General features: G+C 43.6%; 1 protein-coding gene across 2 annotated transcripts in view; it reads left to right on the top strand.

Annotated features, from left to right (window-relative positions):
- The first annotated feature begins 5,645 nt into the window (after positions 1-5,645).
- LOC117257925 (plexin-A1-like) overlaps positions 5,646-19,114 on the top strand; it is a 351,734-nt gene continuing 338,265 nt past the window's right edge. For both annotated transcript variants that reach the window (XM_033628343.2, XM_033628342.2), the window contains exon 1: positions 5,646-5,812. The gene's annotated coding sequence lies outside the window, so the exon portion shown is untranslated. The remainder of the gene's footprint in view (positions 5,813-19,114) is intronic.

The raw sequence follows: 19,114 nt of genomic DNA, 5'->3' as shown, positions 1-19,114 counted from the left end.
AGTTAATATGCTGTAAAACCAAACTGAGCAGAGCTACAGATTCAGGTGGTGATTCTCAGCAGAATTTCTTTCACATCTGATTCAGCTGTAAAATAAAAAAATACATACTGATTAATGAAGCTTTAAAACTTCAATAATAATGCTATGACTGTCTTTTAAAAGAAAATTACACAGATGACAGTAAACATGTCATCTCACAAACATGGCTGCTTTGTTAGAAATATGTCAGATGGCTGCTCTGCACACCATAGTTTTCTATAATTTACACTTAGAAGTTCATTTTCTCCTTGTTGGATTTATTGACCCTTTGACCCCATGCACATTGCACATAGGCTACATCAAAAAACAGGAGGCTAAATGAAGACACATAGCTTTTGTTTTACAGTGTGTTCACACCAGGCGCGAGTAAAATATTCGCCTTGCTCTACTCGCGCGAGTTTGACTGCTGGAATATTTGTTTTTACTCCCGACATTCACGCGAGTAATAGCGAGTGGGGCAGGGGCGGGCGGGACAGCAGCACGTCAGTGACGACAGGAAAGTCTAGATATTCAATATTTTGAACTTGTGCGAAGAGGCGAATGATACAAATTTCGCATGTTCGCTCCATTTGCGTCGCGCCATTCGCGTCATTCGTGTCATTCGTGTTGCGCCATTTGCGTCATTAGCGCCGCCAACACAAATTCACGTCTATTCACATCTTTACATTGACTTTGTATGTAATCTTATAGCGCGAAAAATTCGCCTTGCGCCCAGTGTGAACACACTGTTAGACATCATACCCAGTCAGGGGCGTAATTTAGCCTATCGGGGGCCAGTGTGGTGCTTGTTACTCTGAAAATGTAATGTATTACTCATTACTCGTAACTCTTTTAAAAAGTAATATTACTTTACTTATTACCCCCTGCCAATAGTGATTCGTCACACAACTCATTATATTACTTTTCCGTTACACCTCATAAAATGAATAGTTACGTATCTCCCCAAAATACAGATGTGCACCTCTGTGTGAATGTCAGGGTAATCACCAGTAAGTGTAGCTAAGGCTAGATTGCGTGTAAATTACTTTAATTTTTTTTAACCTGGGGGTCTTTAGTTGCCTGTGACCAGTATTTGACCAGAGAGTCACTCATGGAGCAACATTTCATCCACCACATATCCAGCCACATGCTCCATTACCTCTTTGTAGCCACAGCTGTCCACGATTAAAATCCAGTTTTGGGTGTTTAGAAAGTGCAGGGCTACAGCCGACATCTGCGAAAAAGGAGGGCTCACCTTTGGTGGGGTGTATTTCCTGAAGCTTCACTTTGTTGTGCTGTCGGTCGTAGTGAGTGTTTTGGACTACCTACAGCCATGATGTTCTTGTCATCTTTCCGCCTGACAGAATCAGAGTAATGAGAATATTTCCAGCCGCTAAGGTTAGCGTTTCCATCATCAAAACTAGCTCGCTGCTTTGTGGCGTGCCTGTGTAGTGCAACAATTACGAAAATGAATCCGCTGATCTGATTATTCTATGTTAAGTCAGTAGGAAGGTGACAGCAAAAGTAATGTAACAAATTGGTTTGTTTTAGAGTAACAGTAATATTCATTCATTCATTCATCTTCTAACCGCTTCATCCTCTTGAGGGCTGTGGGGGGGCTGGAGCCTATCCCAGCTGACATCGGGCGAGAGGCAGGGTACACCCTGGACAGGTCGCCAGACTATCTCAGGGCTGACACATAGAGACAGACAACCATTCACACTTACATTCACACCTACGGACAATTTATCAATTAACCTAGTCCCCAATCTGCATATCTTTGGACTGTGGGAGGAAGCCGGAGTGCCCGGAGAGAACCCACGCTGACACGGGGAGAACATGCAAACTCCGCACAGAAGGGCTCCCACACCCAGGATCGAACTGGCAACCCTCTTGCTGTGAGGCGACAGTGCTAACCACCACACCAACGTGCCACCCTAACAGTAATATTAATACTGAAATTTCATTAGTTATTAGTTGCACTACTCGTTACTGAAAAAAAGTAATATTATTACTAGAGCTGGGTTGAAAAAATCGATTTAATAGATACAAATCGATTTTCCTTTAAATGGCACAATATTGATTAATTAATTAAAAAATCGATCTTTTACTCTAACTATTTTCCTCCGTGGACGTGTTGTACAGCTGATAGCAGACTGCAGCAGCAGTACTATCAAACCAGGTAGTCTCACGAGATCAGCATTTAGCACCAAAGGTCATGGCGAGAGATCTCGCTAGACGGCCGGACACTGAATGAAGACAGAGCAGCAAACAATGGTGGGAGCGCGTCCACTGAAGGCATGGGTCTACGGTGCGAGTATTTTCACTCGCATTTCCCCCTAAAAATATAACGCTAATAATGTACGCATGTTTAGTTTCACAGAAAAAGATTAAGAAATACTACTAAGCATCAGCACACTGCTAACTGTAGCCTCAGTTTGTGCCTCATACAGATCTGCTGGTAAAGTTAACTTGGTGTTAGGAAGCGTGATAAAAGACGGCAGAGAGGCGACATTGTGCAAATAAACCAAAGATTTATTAATTTTCTGTAGCAGTAAACACACGGGCCGATAACAAATGTGTTAACTAACTATGCTAAAGCTTTACAAGCTATTCAGGGTTGCCGACGATAACGTTAACATGACAAACAGCAAGGCTAACGTTATGGCTAACAAACTAACATACTGACACTCCTCAGACACTCACACACACACATACCGGACAGCCTCTCAGTCCTTCCTTAGCCGCTAACGTTAGCTCATGTACAACACAGAAACTTTTACAAAGGGTCATAATGTGCTTCCAGTAACTGTCAAATCACCAGCGAACGTTGTTTACACAGACACGGAGAGCAGCGTGCCCGCTCTCATGGGACAAAGATCCTCTGAGAAGAAAGACGGTTCACTCTGCTCTGCCGCCAGGAACAAAGTGGGAGGCAAAGAGCCTCTCTGAGGAAGAGGGTTCACTTTGCTGCAGGGTTCACCTACGTATATTGTTTCTCTTCTGATACAGTCAATGTGTGCATCACAACCACTGTAGTGTATTGCACAAAAGCTTTATAAGATGGTTGCAGGCAGCAAACTTGTGGATGTCTTTTTTTATATTTTTTGTAGCCACTTCATTTAAATTGTCTGCCTTGTGATTAGATTTAAAATATTTATTCTGTATGTGTTGGTCAGGTAATGTTAAATAAAAGTACATGATGACTAATGTACTGCTTTGGCGTCAATTCTTAATGTAAACAGTATTTTTAATAGTAATGCACCAGGTCAGAGGGTTCCTTGTTAAATATACTTTGTTAGTTCTCAGAAAATATCTTAATATCCAAGCAAATATTGTATCATAATTGAAACATACTTGACTGAATCGATATTGAACTGAATTGAATCGATTCGAATCAAATCGTGAATCGGATCGAACTGAGTCCTTGAAAATCGAATCGAATCGATCTGGAAAGTCTGAATCGATACCCAGCCCTAATTATTACTGTAACGCTTTACTACCCAACACTGCCGGGGTCATGTGGGGGCTATGCCCCCTGCACTTTTCTAGAAAGCAGGATTGGTCTGAAAACTAATGAGATATTTTTTTAAGAAAGGTATGGAAGTGGACATTTGTATCTTGTAAGGTGTGGGAAATTACACAGAGAATGAATGGAGAATATGGATATGAGAATAACTTTAAACCTAAAAAGAAGTTCAAAAATCTGTATAAAAATCTTTAAAGGTGGAAATGGTATCTATTAAAGTGGACATGGGAGTGTCTGGTTTAAACATTGTAGGAGGGGATATATTTGGAAATGTTGAGCTCTATAGGATTTACTGGAGTAATAAGAATAAACAGTTTGTTTTTGCATTTTTTGTTTTTGTGCAAAGTTACTTAGTGTGATGACCAAAACTATGCCAACATACATATATTACCTTAAGTAGAAGTACTTTTTTCAAAAAGAAAATAAAAGGCCTCTAGGCTCTAGTCTTACAATAAATACCTCTGCATCTCCAGAATGGTTTTGTTATGCACTTTTTCACTTTTTCGTTCCTTTTTGCAGTATTTTGCTGTGTAAAATATGTTTGTTATGGCCACCCATTTCAGGATGATCAAAAGTATGAAAAAAACATACAGTAGTCATGTTTTGTTGGGTAAAGCAGTTTTCAAGAATTTGTGCCTGTACTCACTGTGTTCCCTCCACCTTTGAAATCAAAATTCTGCTCCTGTACTTAAAAATATTGTTGTCAGTACACCATCTGCACATTTAGACTTTAGTTTGTCCAAAGACAAGTTTGCCTCGTTCTAATTTCTTCTGCTTTGAGTGACCAGTGGTGAGGGTGCTGCTGCTGTTTGCTGCAGTTGGTGGGACAGGCCAGAGAAAAAGATGTCTCCCCCTACAGCAGAGCTGTTAAATAATGTAGAGGAAGTGGACAGTCAAAATGTCCAAAGTGTCCACCGCATCATGGGGAAGACATCAAATTTATTTTGTCAGACTATATTAGTTTGTGGGTGCTTTGGTTTTGGTAAATTGCTAAAATATTTATACAGTTTTGTTTTATTTGCAGTTTAGCTGGTAGTGTTTGTCTTTGTGTCACCCCTTTGTTTGATCTGATCAGTCATTTTATTTGTTCACCCTGTGGTCAGTTTAGTCTGTTCACTTCTGTTTAGTTTATGTTGAGTCAGCATAGCCAGAGTTAATTTCTGTTTAGCTGACCTCTTTAATGGGCCCAGAACTTTGTTACATATTTAGTCAACTGTTTGCTTCATTCTTGGTTAAATAAAAAAACCACCAGTGACTCATAATTCCGGCCAGCTCCGTCTCTCATAATGCCACCTTTTAAACAGTCACTAGTCATGTGAAGGGCACAACTATGGAGAGACAACTAAAAAATGAGGCAGTGAGGTGATTAAAGTTGTCTACTTCAAAAGAGTTTGTCAAATCTGAGTTTTGGAAGAATTCAGGCAACGCTTTTATCTGAAAAGAAAAAGAAAACTGAAGTGAGGGACAAGGCCAGCACTGCCGATAGAGATGATTCGTCAGGTTTCAAGAGAGCTGACCTTCAGCTGTGAACGCTAGACACACATAAATGCTCACAAGCACCTTTATGTACCCACTGCAAGAAACACACATACACAGTTTTACATACATGCACACACAGGCATACACTCACATGAAAGAAACATAACAACTGGAGACACGTTAACAGAACACACACCAAACACACACTGTGAGCAGCAGGGGGACCTGAGAACAGAGCAGTGCCACTCTGCATGCTTTATAGGATGGCAGGAGCAATAAATCAAGCTGAATGGGAGCAGGCTTTTATCAGGAATATATCAAAGAATCTGATCCCAGTTAACCAGCCTTTATCATGTCATGATTGAGCCTCAGCCGCACTATAAGGAGCAAGAGAACACACAGTACCGCAGCCTGTATCGGGTCCGATGCTGCCACCTATGCGCGCCACCGAGCGGTGCGTCTGGCGATGCGCTGTAACGCACTTGCGCAGCCAGGGGGCGCACTCATGTCACTAACCTCTCTCTCCATCTCTCCCTCTCTCTCTCTCTCTCTCTCTATCCTCTCTCTCTGCCAGGGGATGCCGGAGTTTAACCGCAGCTCTCCTCTCATTCATGCTGAGCGCTGCTCTCCTGTGCGCACGGAACTGCAGAGCTGAGCTTCGGAACCGGTGCTTGCTGCTGCTGCTGCTGTCTGACAAGCCCGCCGGGAATGGAAATGTCTTCTGCTGCAACTCTGACATCTTAAAAATAATGCCAAGCAGGACGAACGCGGATTGCGGTTTGATCAGTAAGTACAGCCAAACTTTTTGTGGTTGTTAATCATCTCTTTGCTCGTCATGGAGCTTTTTCTTTCCCCACATCCGAAATGTTGGTGACATTCCCCCAACCCTTCTCCTCTCCTCTCCTTGCCTTCCTTTATACCTTCCGCCGATGTCTCTCTCCCGTTATGAGCACACCCGGAGCAGTCTGCGCTGCGGGAGAAATCCGGCTTTCTGTTGATTCATATTTTTATGCGCTTCGAACCATCGCATGGCTCGTTTTGCGCACACGGGAGAGAAGCAGCCAGACTCATGAGGAGGTTGCGGATGAAGCATCTACCGAAACGACTGAACGTCCTTCTTTTTCTTTTGGTCAAGTTGTTGAAGGTGAAGGATTGCCTCACTTCACCCGGGAAGGAACTGCGGATTTTGGGATGCAAAGTGGCAGTGTGCATAGGCTGTTGAGTGTATGAGCTCCACGGGGGTGTTTTATCTCCCACATGCCGGAGCTTTAATGTTTATGTGGTATGTCAGGTCGCAGGGGTATTATAGGAATGTTGTCGCAATGATAGGCTAGGCAGTGATGCCATTAGACTGCCTAGTGTCTTACAGTCGCTATAAACCCTCTGCTGAGCGCGCCACAGGCACACGAGCCTCTGTAGGGATATTATGGGAGTTTTGGATGTTTAGTTGTTGGTCCTTTGCAGAAAAACAGGATTAAACCCAGTATGAATATGAACGTCGTTGCAACTGCGCTCAAGACATTGAACTTGAAAACACTCCTTGTGCGCGTGCACGTGCGCATATATTAGTGTATGCACGCGAGGTCTTGTGCGGTGAGACCGTTATTGCGTGTGTGCACGTGTGTAAGTTTGTACATGTATGCAGCTGTGTGCCTGTTTGGAGGCAAAATGTTACTAATGTGTCTGTAGTGTCCGACCTGTGTGTGAGTGCGCGTGCAGATGTGCGTGTGCGAGCCCCTCACCCACCCACACATGAACGCACGCGCACAGCTTCGTCATTTTGGAGTGGCATCAACGTGCTCTGACAGTTTTGTGTCACCTTATGAATTTTTGACTTGAAATGCGTAGGTGAGGCAGACGGGCTGATTTTGAGAGACTATGGGCGCCAAGCCACCGGTTTAGCTGCCAGAGCACATAGAAAAAAAACTCTTAAGGTTGTGTGTGTGTGTGTGTGTGTGTGAGAGAGAGAGGGAGAGAGTCTTTGCATGTTCTGAATTTCCTCTCATCTCTGTCTCTCTCCCTTCTTATCTCTCTCCAGGGTGAACTTGTGAGGATGTGTGTGTGTGTGTGTGTGTGTGTGTGTGTGTGAGAGAGATGATGTTGGAGCTATGAAGGAGATGCAAAGAGATGCATGGGGAAGAAAGACTTCTCCCCCCTCTCTCTCTTACGTGTGTGTCATGATGTGCCTGTGCTGGGACGCGTTGATAAGGCTGAAGCCCTGAACATCACCTCCACTTTGGGGCCGAGGCGTGACATCCAAACTGACTGCGTGCACGGTTATGGTGACATAATGACTGTGGAGCATATTAGTTCCTGTTACACCCGCAGACACGCAGTGATTTCAGAGGTTTTAGCCCCGAAAATGAGTCAGAATCAGACTCCGACAACAGTGGTGCTTGCATGTGCTTTGAGCTGCCTGTAACCTAATTACCTAGTTTATTCTTGGAGTCTTTTATTATAAATTTGTTCTTAGAGGAGATCATCCTTTCTTCCAGGCTCTCTATGTATCCACCTTTCTATGTATTATAGACATCCTGTGGGTTCCGTAACCAGTGTTCAGTAATATTTAAAGGAAGTTCTAAGATGACACTTCCCATGTGGCCCTAGTGTCTGAGGTGTTTAATCGCATATTCAAAGTGAGCGTGTCATACTTGCTTGCAGTTATCTTTAAAATCTCCAGTGGCTAAGACTACACTTATGTATGCTATATAAGAGCTGATAGTGTGTTTGTGGTGCTCCTTAAAGAAGTGATAATGGATTTGGTATCACATAATGCCTGTCGGTAGAGAGGGTGACGTTTTCTGGCAATTCTATGTGATTTTTGGGGGATTTAAGCTGGTATTCTGAAGGTCTCATTATTAAAACTGTAATTTCCTTTCAGGGGTTAATTAATACATTACAGCATAGTCCTACTTTTTTATTTAGGTGACTTTTTTTACTGTTGTCTGAGGTCCCTTCCTTCTGGAGCTTCCTTGACATTGAGCTTTATGAGCCACATTATAAGTGACAATGGACACTGTGGGCTCACTACCTTGCCTAGCAGGAAAGCGGCTGTATTTGAGTGAAAACACCAATCGCCACAGGGATTTTGTGTGTGTGTGTGTATGTATAAGGGGGGCTTCAGGTGTGGGGGTGGTGTGGTGTCAGTGCTCTCAGCCCTCAGTGGCTCAGACCCCCGGCTGAGCTGAGAGCCACAGACGATCAGCAACGCGCCCTGCGGTCCGTCTGCGCACAGCCGCTTCACACTTCAAGTGACTGTAATAAATAAATGGAGGAGGAGAGGTGGCGATAGAATGACAATAAACCAGATTGATACAGCAGTTTTAACTCAGAAACACCCAGAGGAAGGGGTGTGTTATCATAACATGTCCATAGGATGTAATGGACATGGCATTTAGCCGAGGGCTTTTTATTCATAGTGCCTTCAGAGTCTACATTAAAATGCTGTACGGGCGGCCCCAGCAGGAGCTGAAGCACCAACCCAGCAGTGTTAGAGCCACGCTCTCGCCTATCGAGCGGCTGATGACTATAGACTGCCAAGTAAGCTGATATTACATGGCGAAACACCAGTTTGAGTCCCACATACAGCACTACTTGTTTTAACTGCTTTTGGAAGACAGTTTTTCTGATTTGCTCAGATTGGCATGTAGATCAAATGGCAGAGTGATAGACATCCTCAAATAAAAAATATGACAGATAGGAGAGTAAGGTTAATCAGTGAAACATTTTAGGTTACATATTCAATTATAACCAAAAGGCATGACATGTTGATCAGCTTTTCTCACCCTCTGCTGGCTACATCAGTCGCTGTCAGTCATTTCAATAAGGAGAGATAATTTAAAAATATTCCCAACATTTATTGGAAAAGCAACAGTTCATTAAAAAAGCACCCTCATTAAATGTAGGCCCAGGGAGATCAGAGATGGGACAGCACTTCCAGTGAGCATTAATGCTGCTGGTGGTGAACTGAAGCCGTAGTTAGGGACCCTGTCAGGTGGATCGACCTGATCTGACTATCGTGGTGGTGACATTAAAGTCAGAATGTCACAATGATATTTAAAGAGCAGCATCCAACAACCAATTGACACAAGGAATACGAGCAGAAGGGTGAGATTGGATGACATTAGAGAAAGAGAAAGAGAAAGAGATGAACCCTGAGGAGAAGAGAGTGCAAGTGATTTAGAAGAATTCCTTTAATTAATGTGTAGCCTCTTAACCTCATTTATTTAACAGCCTCTTTTCTTTTGTTATTTTGACTCCAACATGAATATTGGTGATACTACAGTGGCTGAGCCAATTTGTCTTGTTTTCTTTTTGGCTCTTTTTCTGATGAGCCAGTGACAAAGTGTTTACAACACCCAATTTCTGTCTGACAAAATAGACAGAGGAAAAGGTTGAAAAAAAGAGTGAGCACAAAAGAGAGAGAGAGAGATGAGGCGATGGAGCTTTTAAGTTCCCGGCACCTTTTTGATGCAGCCTCCACAGTGAAAGGCCAAGGCAGATCAAACAGGGCAGGCAGATTGAAATAGTTTCTCTTGTAAGGGGAAAGAGACGCTCCGGCGCACGGCAGATGTGACAGGTAACCGGGAGACGGAGGTGGCAGCCACTTTTACACGGTGCCTGATTGCAAACACTCGCTTTCCCCAAGTTCAAAATAGGACTTGCGAAGAGCTTTTTGATTGTCGTTACCATCCACGGTTCGGTATCTTCAAGCGAGACCGACGGCTCGTGGGTGGGTGGGTGGGGGAGTTATTTCCCATCCTAGTCTGAGCAAGGATAATTCTGCCGTTGTTTTGTCAGCAATTAAAAGAATTTCAGCAACCCATTTTCTTCTGCTGCAGACCATACAGCTTGTGTTTGTTGTCCCAAATGGCCAATTTCTGCCTTATGTTCTGTGCTGTCTGAACAGTTGAGGCAGCAAAATAATCAGTGAGTGTGTGAGTGTGTGTGTGTGTGTGTAGCCGAACAAACCCGAACACTGAACGTTGGTGATTCCTGTGCTTTTGCAACATTAGTCCAATCAGCACGTCCCCCTATTTCTTAGACGCACAGACACACACAGACACACACACACACACACACACACACTCGGACATTCTCCCTTTACCCTCCTTTTCTCCTTGTTTATATTTAGAGCTGGGCCAAGGTCAAAGTTAGAGAGCTTGGTTCTTGTTTATTTCCGTACATGGCTTTCAGATGCAGATCTGTCTTCTGTTATCAGTAGCAGTGGTTAGACATTCCCCAGGCCATGGGGAGGAGCAGGAGGGAAATGCGAAGGTGGACAGAGGGAGGGATAAGGCGATACTGCAGTACTGTGACTACTAGGCATCATACAGTACCCTCTATGTTTAATTTGAAGTACAGTGCCAGCTGTTATTTTCTAACAACTCTCAAATGTGGCCTTCCAGCACCAGCAAGGGTTCTGACATGATACAAGCTAAAAAAAAAAAATCAGACACTACACTGAATGGGTTTCTGAGAGGAATAGGTTTGCACTGTGTTCTTCATCTGGATTTTTCCCTCAGGCGAGCCCATGTAAAGCACTTTGAGGTGAAGCTGCTGTGTTAAAGTACGCTCCTTTGCAGCGTCAGAGAGAGGAAACTATTTGAATGTTTGGAAGTCTGGATTTACACAGACGGCACACTGCAGGCTTATCTTAAACAACCACCCTGATGTCTGTTACTTTACACCAAATGACACCAAAGGAACAAGAGAAGCCAAAGATCTAACTGCGGCCAGTCCGGCTGCTCAATAGTGTTTATGGAGCTGTTTGAATTTTTGTTACCTCCTGTGGGGAGAGGAGTTAATGTGGCTGACACCAGAAACTTGAGCAAAAAGAGAGAATCTGTATCCAGCAGTAGGGATGGCAACCGCTCTTATGTTGCAGCCTGTTAAGATGCACAACAATAAAAGTGTCCTATTTGACCTAGACACCTGGAGAAGAGAGAGTAAAAAAGAAGGAAGAATGGGAGCACCAAAGTGGAGGGAGGAGGCATAACTGAGGCCTGTGAAGGCGAGATGTAGGTGAGAGTGGCAATATACAGTATGATGTGCTATCTTGGCTTGCTGGTATGGTTCACTCAAGGAGAGGGGGGATAGGTAGGATGAAAGAGGATGAAGAAATTGGAATGTTGAAGGGGTGAGAAGGTCAAAAGGAAAGGTAATGACAGATGTTACATTTCTATCCAACTCTAAGGTCATTTTTTGGTTAACAACTATAGAGTTGCAAAAAGTGAGTAATGTAAAACCAATCAGATTCATAAAGAAAAAGAATAGACAATCAGGAAATATCCACAAGACAATGAAGAGTCTTTTTGTTCCTTGGTATCCTCTAGCCATACATCATGCTAGCTGAAGATGAACAAATGTATTTAGTAATATTTTATCCCACCTTGTACTTGAATCGAACAAACTCCATTTGGGAACCGAGAGGATATATAAGCTCTGGCCTTTAATTAGAGGGGTGTAAGGAAAAGGAAAGGAATAAACAAAAGAGGAAGCAACAGAACATCAAGACAGTAAAGTCATGGAGAAAACGACCGAGGCAAGGTTTTAAAAAGTGAGAAATAGCAGAAAATGAGAGATGAAGAAAAGGGAGCTGGAAGCAACGAGGCAAGGAGAGAGTGGCGGTATTCCTGACAATGTGACTCAGATGACAGGAGTCGGAGAAGGGGTAGGGGATGAATAGAAACAAAAGGACCGAGGTTGAGGTTATGCAATTCAAAATCTGGCCTTTCTGGAAGTGATTAAGATTGTCAGGAATTGAACAGAGAAAAGGAAGTTGGAAAAAAGAGGTGAAAGGAGACGTGAAGACAGAGTGACTTGGGTGACTCACCTGATGAACAGACCTTGCTGGCTATGCTGATTTTGATGAATATGCCTCAACAGGATGATAGACGATATCTGTCCACTGTTGCTCTCCTAGATTTTCCTTAAAGCAATATCTTGTTGCTTTACCTTAGTGCAGCAGGTGGGGTCTGTCACCACAGCATTGTCAGCTGTTTTCAACTAGGACAGCTCCACTGTGGACAATGTGGGACATGATCAGACTTCTGGAACTAGAATGGTATTGTTTGGCTCAGATTAGTTTGAAGAAAGAATAAGATATTCCAATTAGCTGACTCGCAATGGAGAGATTATGTATGGGAGGATTATCGTTCCCCACAAAGAAGAACCAAGTTCAGTAGAGCAGGGAGTTTGGAGTGACCACGTCCTCAGAGCCTACAGGTGGATCCTAGGGGTAGAGGTGGGGTTTTTTAAAAATGCTACATGAACACCAGTAGCTGTGACTGAACAGTGGTGTTACACAGTGGAGTTCCTTCCCCTGCAAATGATCTTTGAATGTGTGCAGATTCCTTATCACAGCCCTGAGATAGCCTGGTGACCTGTCCAGGGTGTCCCTGCCTCTTGCCCAGTGTCAGCTGGGGTAAACTCCAGCACACCTGCGGCCCCTAACAGGATAAACGGTGACGGAAAATGAATGAATGAATGAAGATTCCTCAGGATCAGCTTGGGAGATCTCTACCTGTAATATTTAATCAGCCTGGTCTTACAGTTAAATAAATGAAATGACCATGACTTCTCTTAGCACACATTACGTGGTGGTGGCAGGTAGTGTGTTGAAATTTCATACCAGCACCACAAAAACAATGGGAAGTCAATGTGTTGGACACATGAATTCTCTGGGTTTGACAATGTCACACAATGGGCAGTGGTTAATGTAATGTCCCCATACACAATATAAAGAGCGAGAGTAGAGTGGAAGTCAGGGTGGTGTATGGGTCAACAAACATAGGACTTTCACCCAGGAGACCACTGTTTGTGTCTCATGTGAAAGTAAAAGTTAATGTGGACGTCTTTTAACTTAATGTACTCACGTCCTTTATGATGTAATTATCACTACGAATGTGACGTACGTCACTTTATGATGTACCTATTCTCCAATATGTAACAAGCAGAGTTATGTTAACTGAAAACACTATCTTTTGTGAAATCTAACCAAGTAATTTTGGTGCCTAAACCCAACCATGTCGCTATAATCTCAACCCAATGCATGCCACCATAATGTAATGCGGTGTTGAGAGGTAGTGGTAGTCATGCATATCTGTAATATCATGTTTTTAGTATGTATTTAGTTTGTTCTATAGTATTATGTCTGCACTGATATGTTGTGGCTGTAGGGTCTGGATCAGATTGAGACCTCTCCAGTATAATGAAATACTGATGTTTAAATGCACCTAAAAACTGTGGTATCATAATAACAAGGGACTCCATGATTTCCACTGTTATAAGAACCCTGTACTGGACTGTTTTACTGATACATTTTTAGCACATAGTTTGTCTAATCTCATGTAATAATCATGTGGTTTTGTTTCAGTGACTACTGGTCAAAAGAACTATTGTTAGAGAAATGTTTTCAAGGAAACACTCAGTTGACAAGCTAAGTACTTTATATAGTTGTAGTGAAAAGTATATACCCAAGTATATCCCAAAAGTCACGACTGTAACTTCAATTTCAGTGTGATGCAAAGCTAGAGCTTACTCACCTGTTTGTTTTTTCCTGCTGTGAAAAATATAAATATGCAGAGTTCAGTCATTTCCCAACACTACAAAGCTACAAAGGAGTCCAGTCAATATTCATATCCCTCAATTTCAGCCAAATAAAAACAAAAAAGGAAAGAAAAAATATAGAGACAGACCATGACAAACAAAAAAATCGGCATTTGTGTGATTAGTGTTTCATCATGCTGCCAACAGAAACAATTTGCCAGCTGGGGAAAAATATAAGACAGACAGTGCCATCAATCCTGTGTTTTAGACATTTTGAGAGGGATCCTGGCTCCTGAAATCCAGAAATCCAGAAACTGTGGTGGAATGACAGGAGTGACAGGTGCCACGGAAATGCTGAGTCAGTGAATACAATGACACTCCCCCATCATCACACACACACACACACACACACACACACACACACACAGAAGCTCATCTCATTTTGTTGAGTGCTTAGTCAAACACCAGGCTGCATGTGTGAAGGAAGGGTGGCTGTAAGGTTTTGTCCATGTGTGTGTTTGAGAAATAGGATCAGAGAATGATGTGTCCTCTCATGTGTCTCTTGGCTCTTATCATGAAAAGTGTAGCTTAAGGGTCCAACGTTTTGCTCAAGGACACCTCAGCAGGTGTCTTTTGCTTCCTTACACAGTCTCTGTAAGCACATCAAAATTTTATGGCTTTAATTGATCAATAAATTGAATTTGCACCAGTGCAACATAACCACCAATGTCTCTCTGAGGAATCAGGCTTCTGATGTGGAGACATCCGACATTTCAAGCGGACATTCATCTTGCTCTAAATTGTAGGAGGAAGGAGAAGCACAGTGTACAGGTGCCTGACTCCCGCTCGAAGGTAACGGCTTTTGCTTTGCTGTGATGTATGAACTTCTTGCTCAAGTTGAGAAATGAACTTTCTCCGCTCAGTTTAAGCCTCCTGGAGCGAGGTTCTGCCAACCTAGCTCTGTTGCCCGCCTTCCTTATGTCTTCTGATGCGATTCTGCCAGCTTTCAATTCCCCTGCGTTCTGTCTGAAAGAAGGATGCAGCTGATAAGACACAGAAACGGTGCAGTGTTGATAGTAAATGCTTCCACTCCCCCACAACAAAGTGAACCACAGGGTCAAAAACATGTTGAAATCCATTTAAGGCACCTTGAGGTTTCCTGTTTAAAAGCGGTTGTGCTCAGGCATCTCCTTGGCCGTTGAAATTACCCTGCGTATCGCTACCTACATAGGGTGGTGATGCATGGGAAACCATTTTAAGGCAATGCAGACGGGCAATTTAGCTTTTTACAGACGCGGGGGGTTGCAAATAGAGCGAAATTGGAGAGAAAGTGTTGAGTTTTGTGGAAGCAGCAGTGACACAACCAAAGGAGAAGCTTTTGTCTAGTGAGATGAATTTACTCAATAACCTCTGCCTAATGGGGCTGTCTATTATTTCCTGTTTTTATGCCTATCTCTATTTCTCTCTCTTTCTCCTTTCTCCACAGCTTAGGTATTGTGTGCTATTATTTTGTGTGTTATCCTCTCCTCGTCTCTTTATTCTCTCTCTGCCTCGCTTTCTCTTTCACCTTGTCCTTGAGGATATTAAAAGGGCTTTGAAAAAATCTGTGTATTAAAATTAAAATAATATCAAAAGTTACTTTAGGTAGTTTAATGTTTTTTTTCTTACCATGTAACCGTAGCTGCGTCTGTTCACTTTTCCATTTCTCCAGAAAATAGTTACTGCTATAGCTGACATTTTATCTGATTTCACACAACACACTGTGGTGTATATTGGCATCAAAACACCCACGCCCATTATTTTCTACAGTATGTAAGCCCACACACTGGCAACGTCTGGCATCAAAATACAATACCATCCTATAGACTAATCCAGGCTGCAGGCAGGAGTAAACAAGCTGCTATTACTCGAATCTGACTTGTAAACCCTTCCAATAACATTGTTGTTGATGTAAAGAATTTCACTTCTGAAATGTTTTTTGACAGCTTTTTTTGGCACTGCATTACTCGAGTCCTGTGTAGGAGCTATTTCATTATCGCCCTTTGGTTTCGACTGAGTACAGTTGGCTTTTCAGCCACGTTAGCAGCCTGGATTTATGGATGGCAATGTTGGTTGCTCAGTCAGTCCACCACTTTAGTCCAGATATCATAAGAACTTTTGGATGGATTACCATGAACTTTTGTGCAAACATTCATGGTCCCCCGCCCTGATGAGTTTTTCTTCAGCACCATCATCAGGCCAAAAGTCCTAGTTGTCACACTTTGCTTTATGACCAAATACCTGCCAAACTAATGACATAGACATCGGGTTAAGATGTTACCTGCTAATCATCCACATGTTAAAGATCCCCGTCTTCTCACAGATGTTTTTCTGTTTATGTCCCCTTAAATGTCTGACCTGAACTAGAGTTCTCATTCTCAACCTGAGCTCGATGGGTCCCGAAAAGCCTGATGAGTCGGACAGCGTTTGGGCTGAAAATGTGTGCTGATTGGCTAGGTCAGATAGGGCTCGGGCTGCAAGGCTGGAGAAGGGAGCTTCTCTGGTGGGGAAATACACTGTGGAGACTTGGTGATCCACCTCACTGGTCTATTTTCTGCTGGAGGTGCACATGGCTTATGCAGCTGCACAGCCGATGTGTTCCCAGCGTTAGAGGCCAACTAGTACTTTTTGAAGATTTCAGGCTTTGTTGGGCTCAGGCTCAGTATTTTATGAGATGATCTCGGATAGGCAGGGTTTGGGCTTAAGCTCACATTCACATTCGGTTCAGGTTGTAATTTTGGGCCTGTTGGGAACTCTAACCTTGACTCTACTGCCTGGTATCTGTGCAACGTTTTGCCACTGGAGAGATGTTTCCATTCCTCTACTGAAGGGTGATGTCTGGGTATTTCCCTAAAATCTGAGATTCAAAACCCTAGCAAGCTAGATTAGGTTTGTCACAAATACCAAAGCCGATCCTTAGCATTAGCATTAGCATGGCGAAAGTTTTGACAGCGAACATGGTAGATAGTACAGCGGATAGCTCTCAAATTATGAGGAACTGTGCACTTTTTGAAAAAAGCATGAAATTTCTACCATAGTTAGTACATACCATAAGGTTTATTTTCAGATGTGGAGGGAAGTTAGATTTGACCTCTGAGGCCTGGGAGAGGTCAAATTCAAGATGGCTGCCAATAATATTCAAATATGCTTAACTTTGGAACCAAACACAGTAGAAAAACATTTAAGGGGCTCTAGTTTCGCAGACTGGGTGAGGCGGGGGCGCAGCACACCTGCACTTCGCCAACTGGGTGTGGCCAGGCGGATTTTGCAAGTTTGGCACACTGTGCGCCTGGCGCAGCTACTCCTCTTTCCCACCTCCGTCCCTCCTACCTGTGCAAGTCGGAAAGAGGGAGGAGAGAAGGCGTGGAGTGGGTTTTACACACATCACACCAATCACATGAGCCCCTCTCCTCGCCTTTAAATGCACCGCACGAAGGCGTAATGAGAGTTTACTCAATTCGCCATGGCAGAAGAGAGCAGCAGCATCAGACGGCCAAACTCCTCCCAGGAGGAAACTGATGTTTTGGTCCGGGAGGTCCAAGCTCGCAGTGTCCGAATATACGGAACTGTGAGCAGACCTCCACGGGCTGATGATGCAAAGGTAGCCTGGGAGGAGGTCACCACAATTGTAAATCAATGTTGCGCACTCTCTCTTTGTCTCTCGCAGTCTCACTGTTTCTTTTCTTTTGACTTTTCTAAGATGACAGATGCTGAATATATACTCCCTATCTGATGCTGTGGCTGTTTGTGGTTGGCTGAGAGGGATGTGAACTCATTAGTTTGCTGTGTTAATCAAATCAGGTTGGGTTTCCATTACGCGTGCCAAACGTGCCAAACGGTGCCAATCCCCTTTGATCTGACATCAGATGTGACGGGACAGTCGATATAAAGATACATTTATGTGCTGATTGCAGATAGTTGCATTGAATAGTGGTTCCTGTGGGTATTTATTGCATCGTTAATGTGCCTGATATTCTGGAAACCTGCCTGTGAGGTTTTGGTGACGTGTGTGCACTGTCCGCCGTTCAGCCAAACTTCGGCTTACACCGGCTGTGCTCCGCCTGTGCTGACAGTAGACCTGGCTTCAGCTGGCGAGCTTTTAGCGCACCTTTGGCGAAGCCTTTTGGCATGAAACTGTCACTGCGCCAAGCTGGATCTGTCGACACCTCCCCCTGCTGCGCTGCCACACCCATCTCAGCGCACCTCGGTCTGCCAAACTACTAAGCTGAGCGCGCCTCGGGATGCACTGCTCGAAACTAGCTCTGCGCGGGGTTCGCCACCCTGCGCCACCCTGCGCTGCGCCGGGAAACTAGAGCCCAAGGTGTCATTTCCAACTAAGTTTAGGGTGCCCATTCAGTTGATGATACTTTTGAAATCAATGGAAATAAAAAAAATGTATTTAGGTCAAGGTCAAAATTTGCTTAAAAACCCCCCAAAACATTTACCCCTCATTTTTTAAAATTTTTTAATTAACCCCAAAACATATTTCAATTACTTTTTACTCTCATGTGTTATTCAGTAATTAGTCATAATTTACTGGGATGTGTGGTTATTTTTTCCTACTAAGCACATCATTATCAGCAGATGGCCCTCTAGAGCATCAGTAGCTAATGCCACTAGTGACGTAGTCAGTAGGCAACATGATGAGTAGGCTACAGTATGCTCAAGTGACGAGACAGAGAGCACTTTTGACATAAATATCCTACCAGGTAAACTGACTGACTATGTACAGACAATGGCCGCGTTTCCCATTTAAGAGCGCCCTTCTTAGGATCGCTCTAAGATAGCTCTTTAAGGAGCTCTTAACAGGAGCTGTCCACTACCGCAGTGCTGAAACAATCGATGTTAGGCACATCGATCACCCACCACTTAATCAGCGCATAAGTCACACACAGCACTGCTACCTAACGCACTGATTCTCTGCTGTTCGTGTGTATGTGTGTTCTAATAATTCTTATGAAAAACTAAGACAATAAATATTTGTTAATGACCTATTTTCATGATGAAAACAAGACTACGACTAAATAAGAAGTAGTCTTGGTAAGAGAATCATGAGGAAATGTATTATATTTAAACAAAGAAACACAGACGCCTTGCTGAGGCCGGTGCTGTCTCCCACCACCTCCAGGAAGCTCCCCACTGCGTAAAAACGCAGCGCAGCCAGGCACTGCACCTCTGGGCTGAGGGCAAATTGCACCGGGTTGCCTTCCGGATGTGTGGAGACACTAGTTGATGAGGCGTTGTATCTCAGCCGGTACGTCATTTGGACAGCCCGGTCTGACAGCACGTCAAGTGGGCTGAAGTGCTGACGCACAAATGCATTTGCATATACGCTTTGGCTTCGTATACGGTGACGCTGTTGGTTAGCAGCGAGAATATGTTGTAAAGCAGCCATGGTATCTCACACATGTGTGATGTAGCAACGCCTTTATATAGAGTAGCAGGTGGAGCGTCCCTTGATGAGGTTCCAGCTGAGCTCAATTACACCTGTCAGTTGCC

Source organism: Epinephelus lanceolatus, chromosome 8 (genome assembly GCF_041903045.1).
Source record: "Epinephelus lanceolatus isolate andai-2023 chromosome 8, ASM4190304v1, whole genome shotgun sequence".
NCBI classification, from domain to species: Eukaryota; Metazoa; Chordata; class Actinopteri; order Perciformes; family Serranidae; genus Epinephelus; species Epinephelus lanceolatus.
The sequence above is the reverse complement of the archived record's forward strand: the minus strand, read 5'-3'. Positions and strand labels throughout refer to the sequence as shown.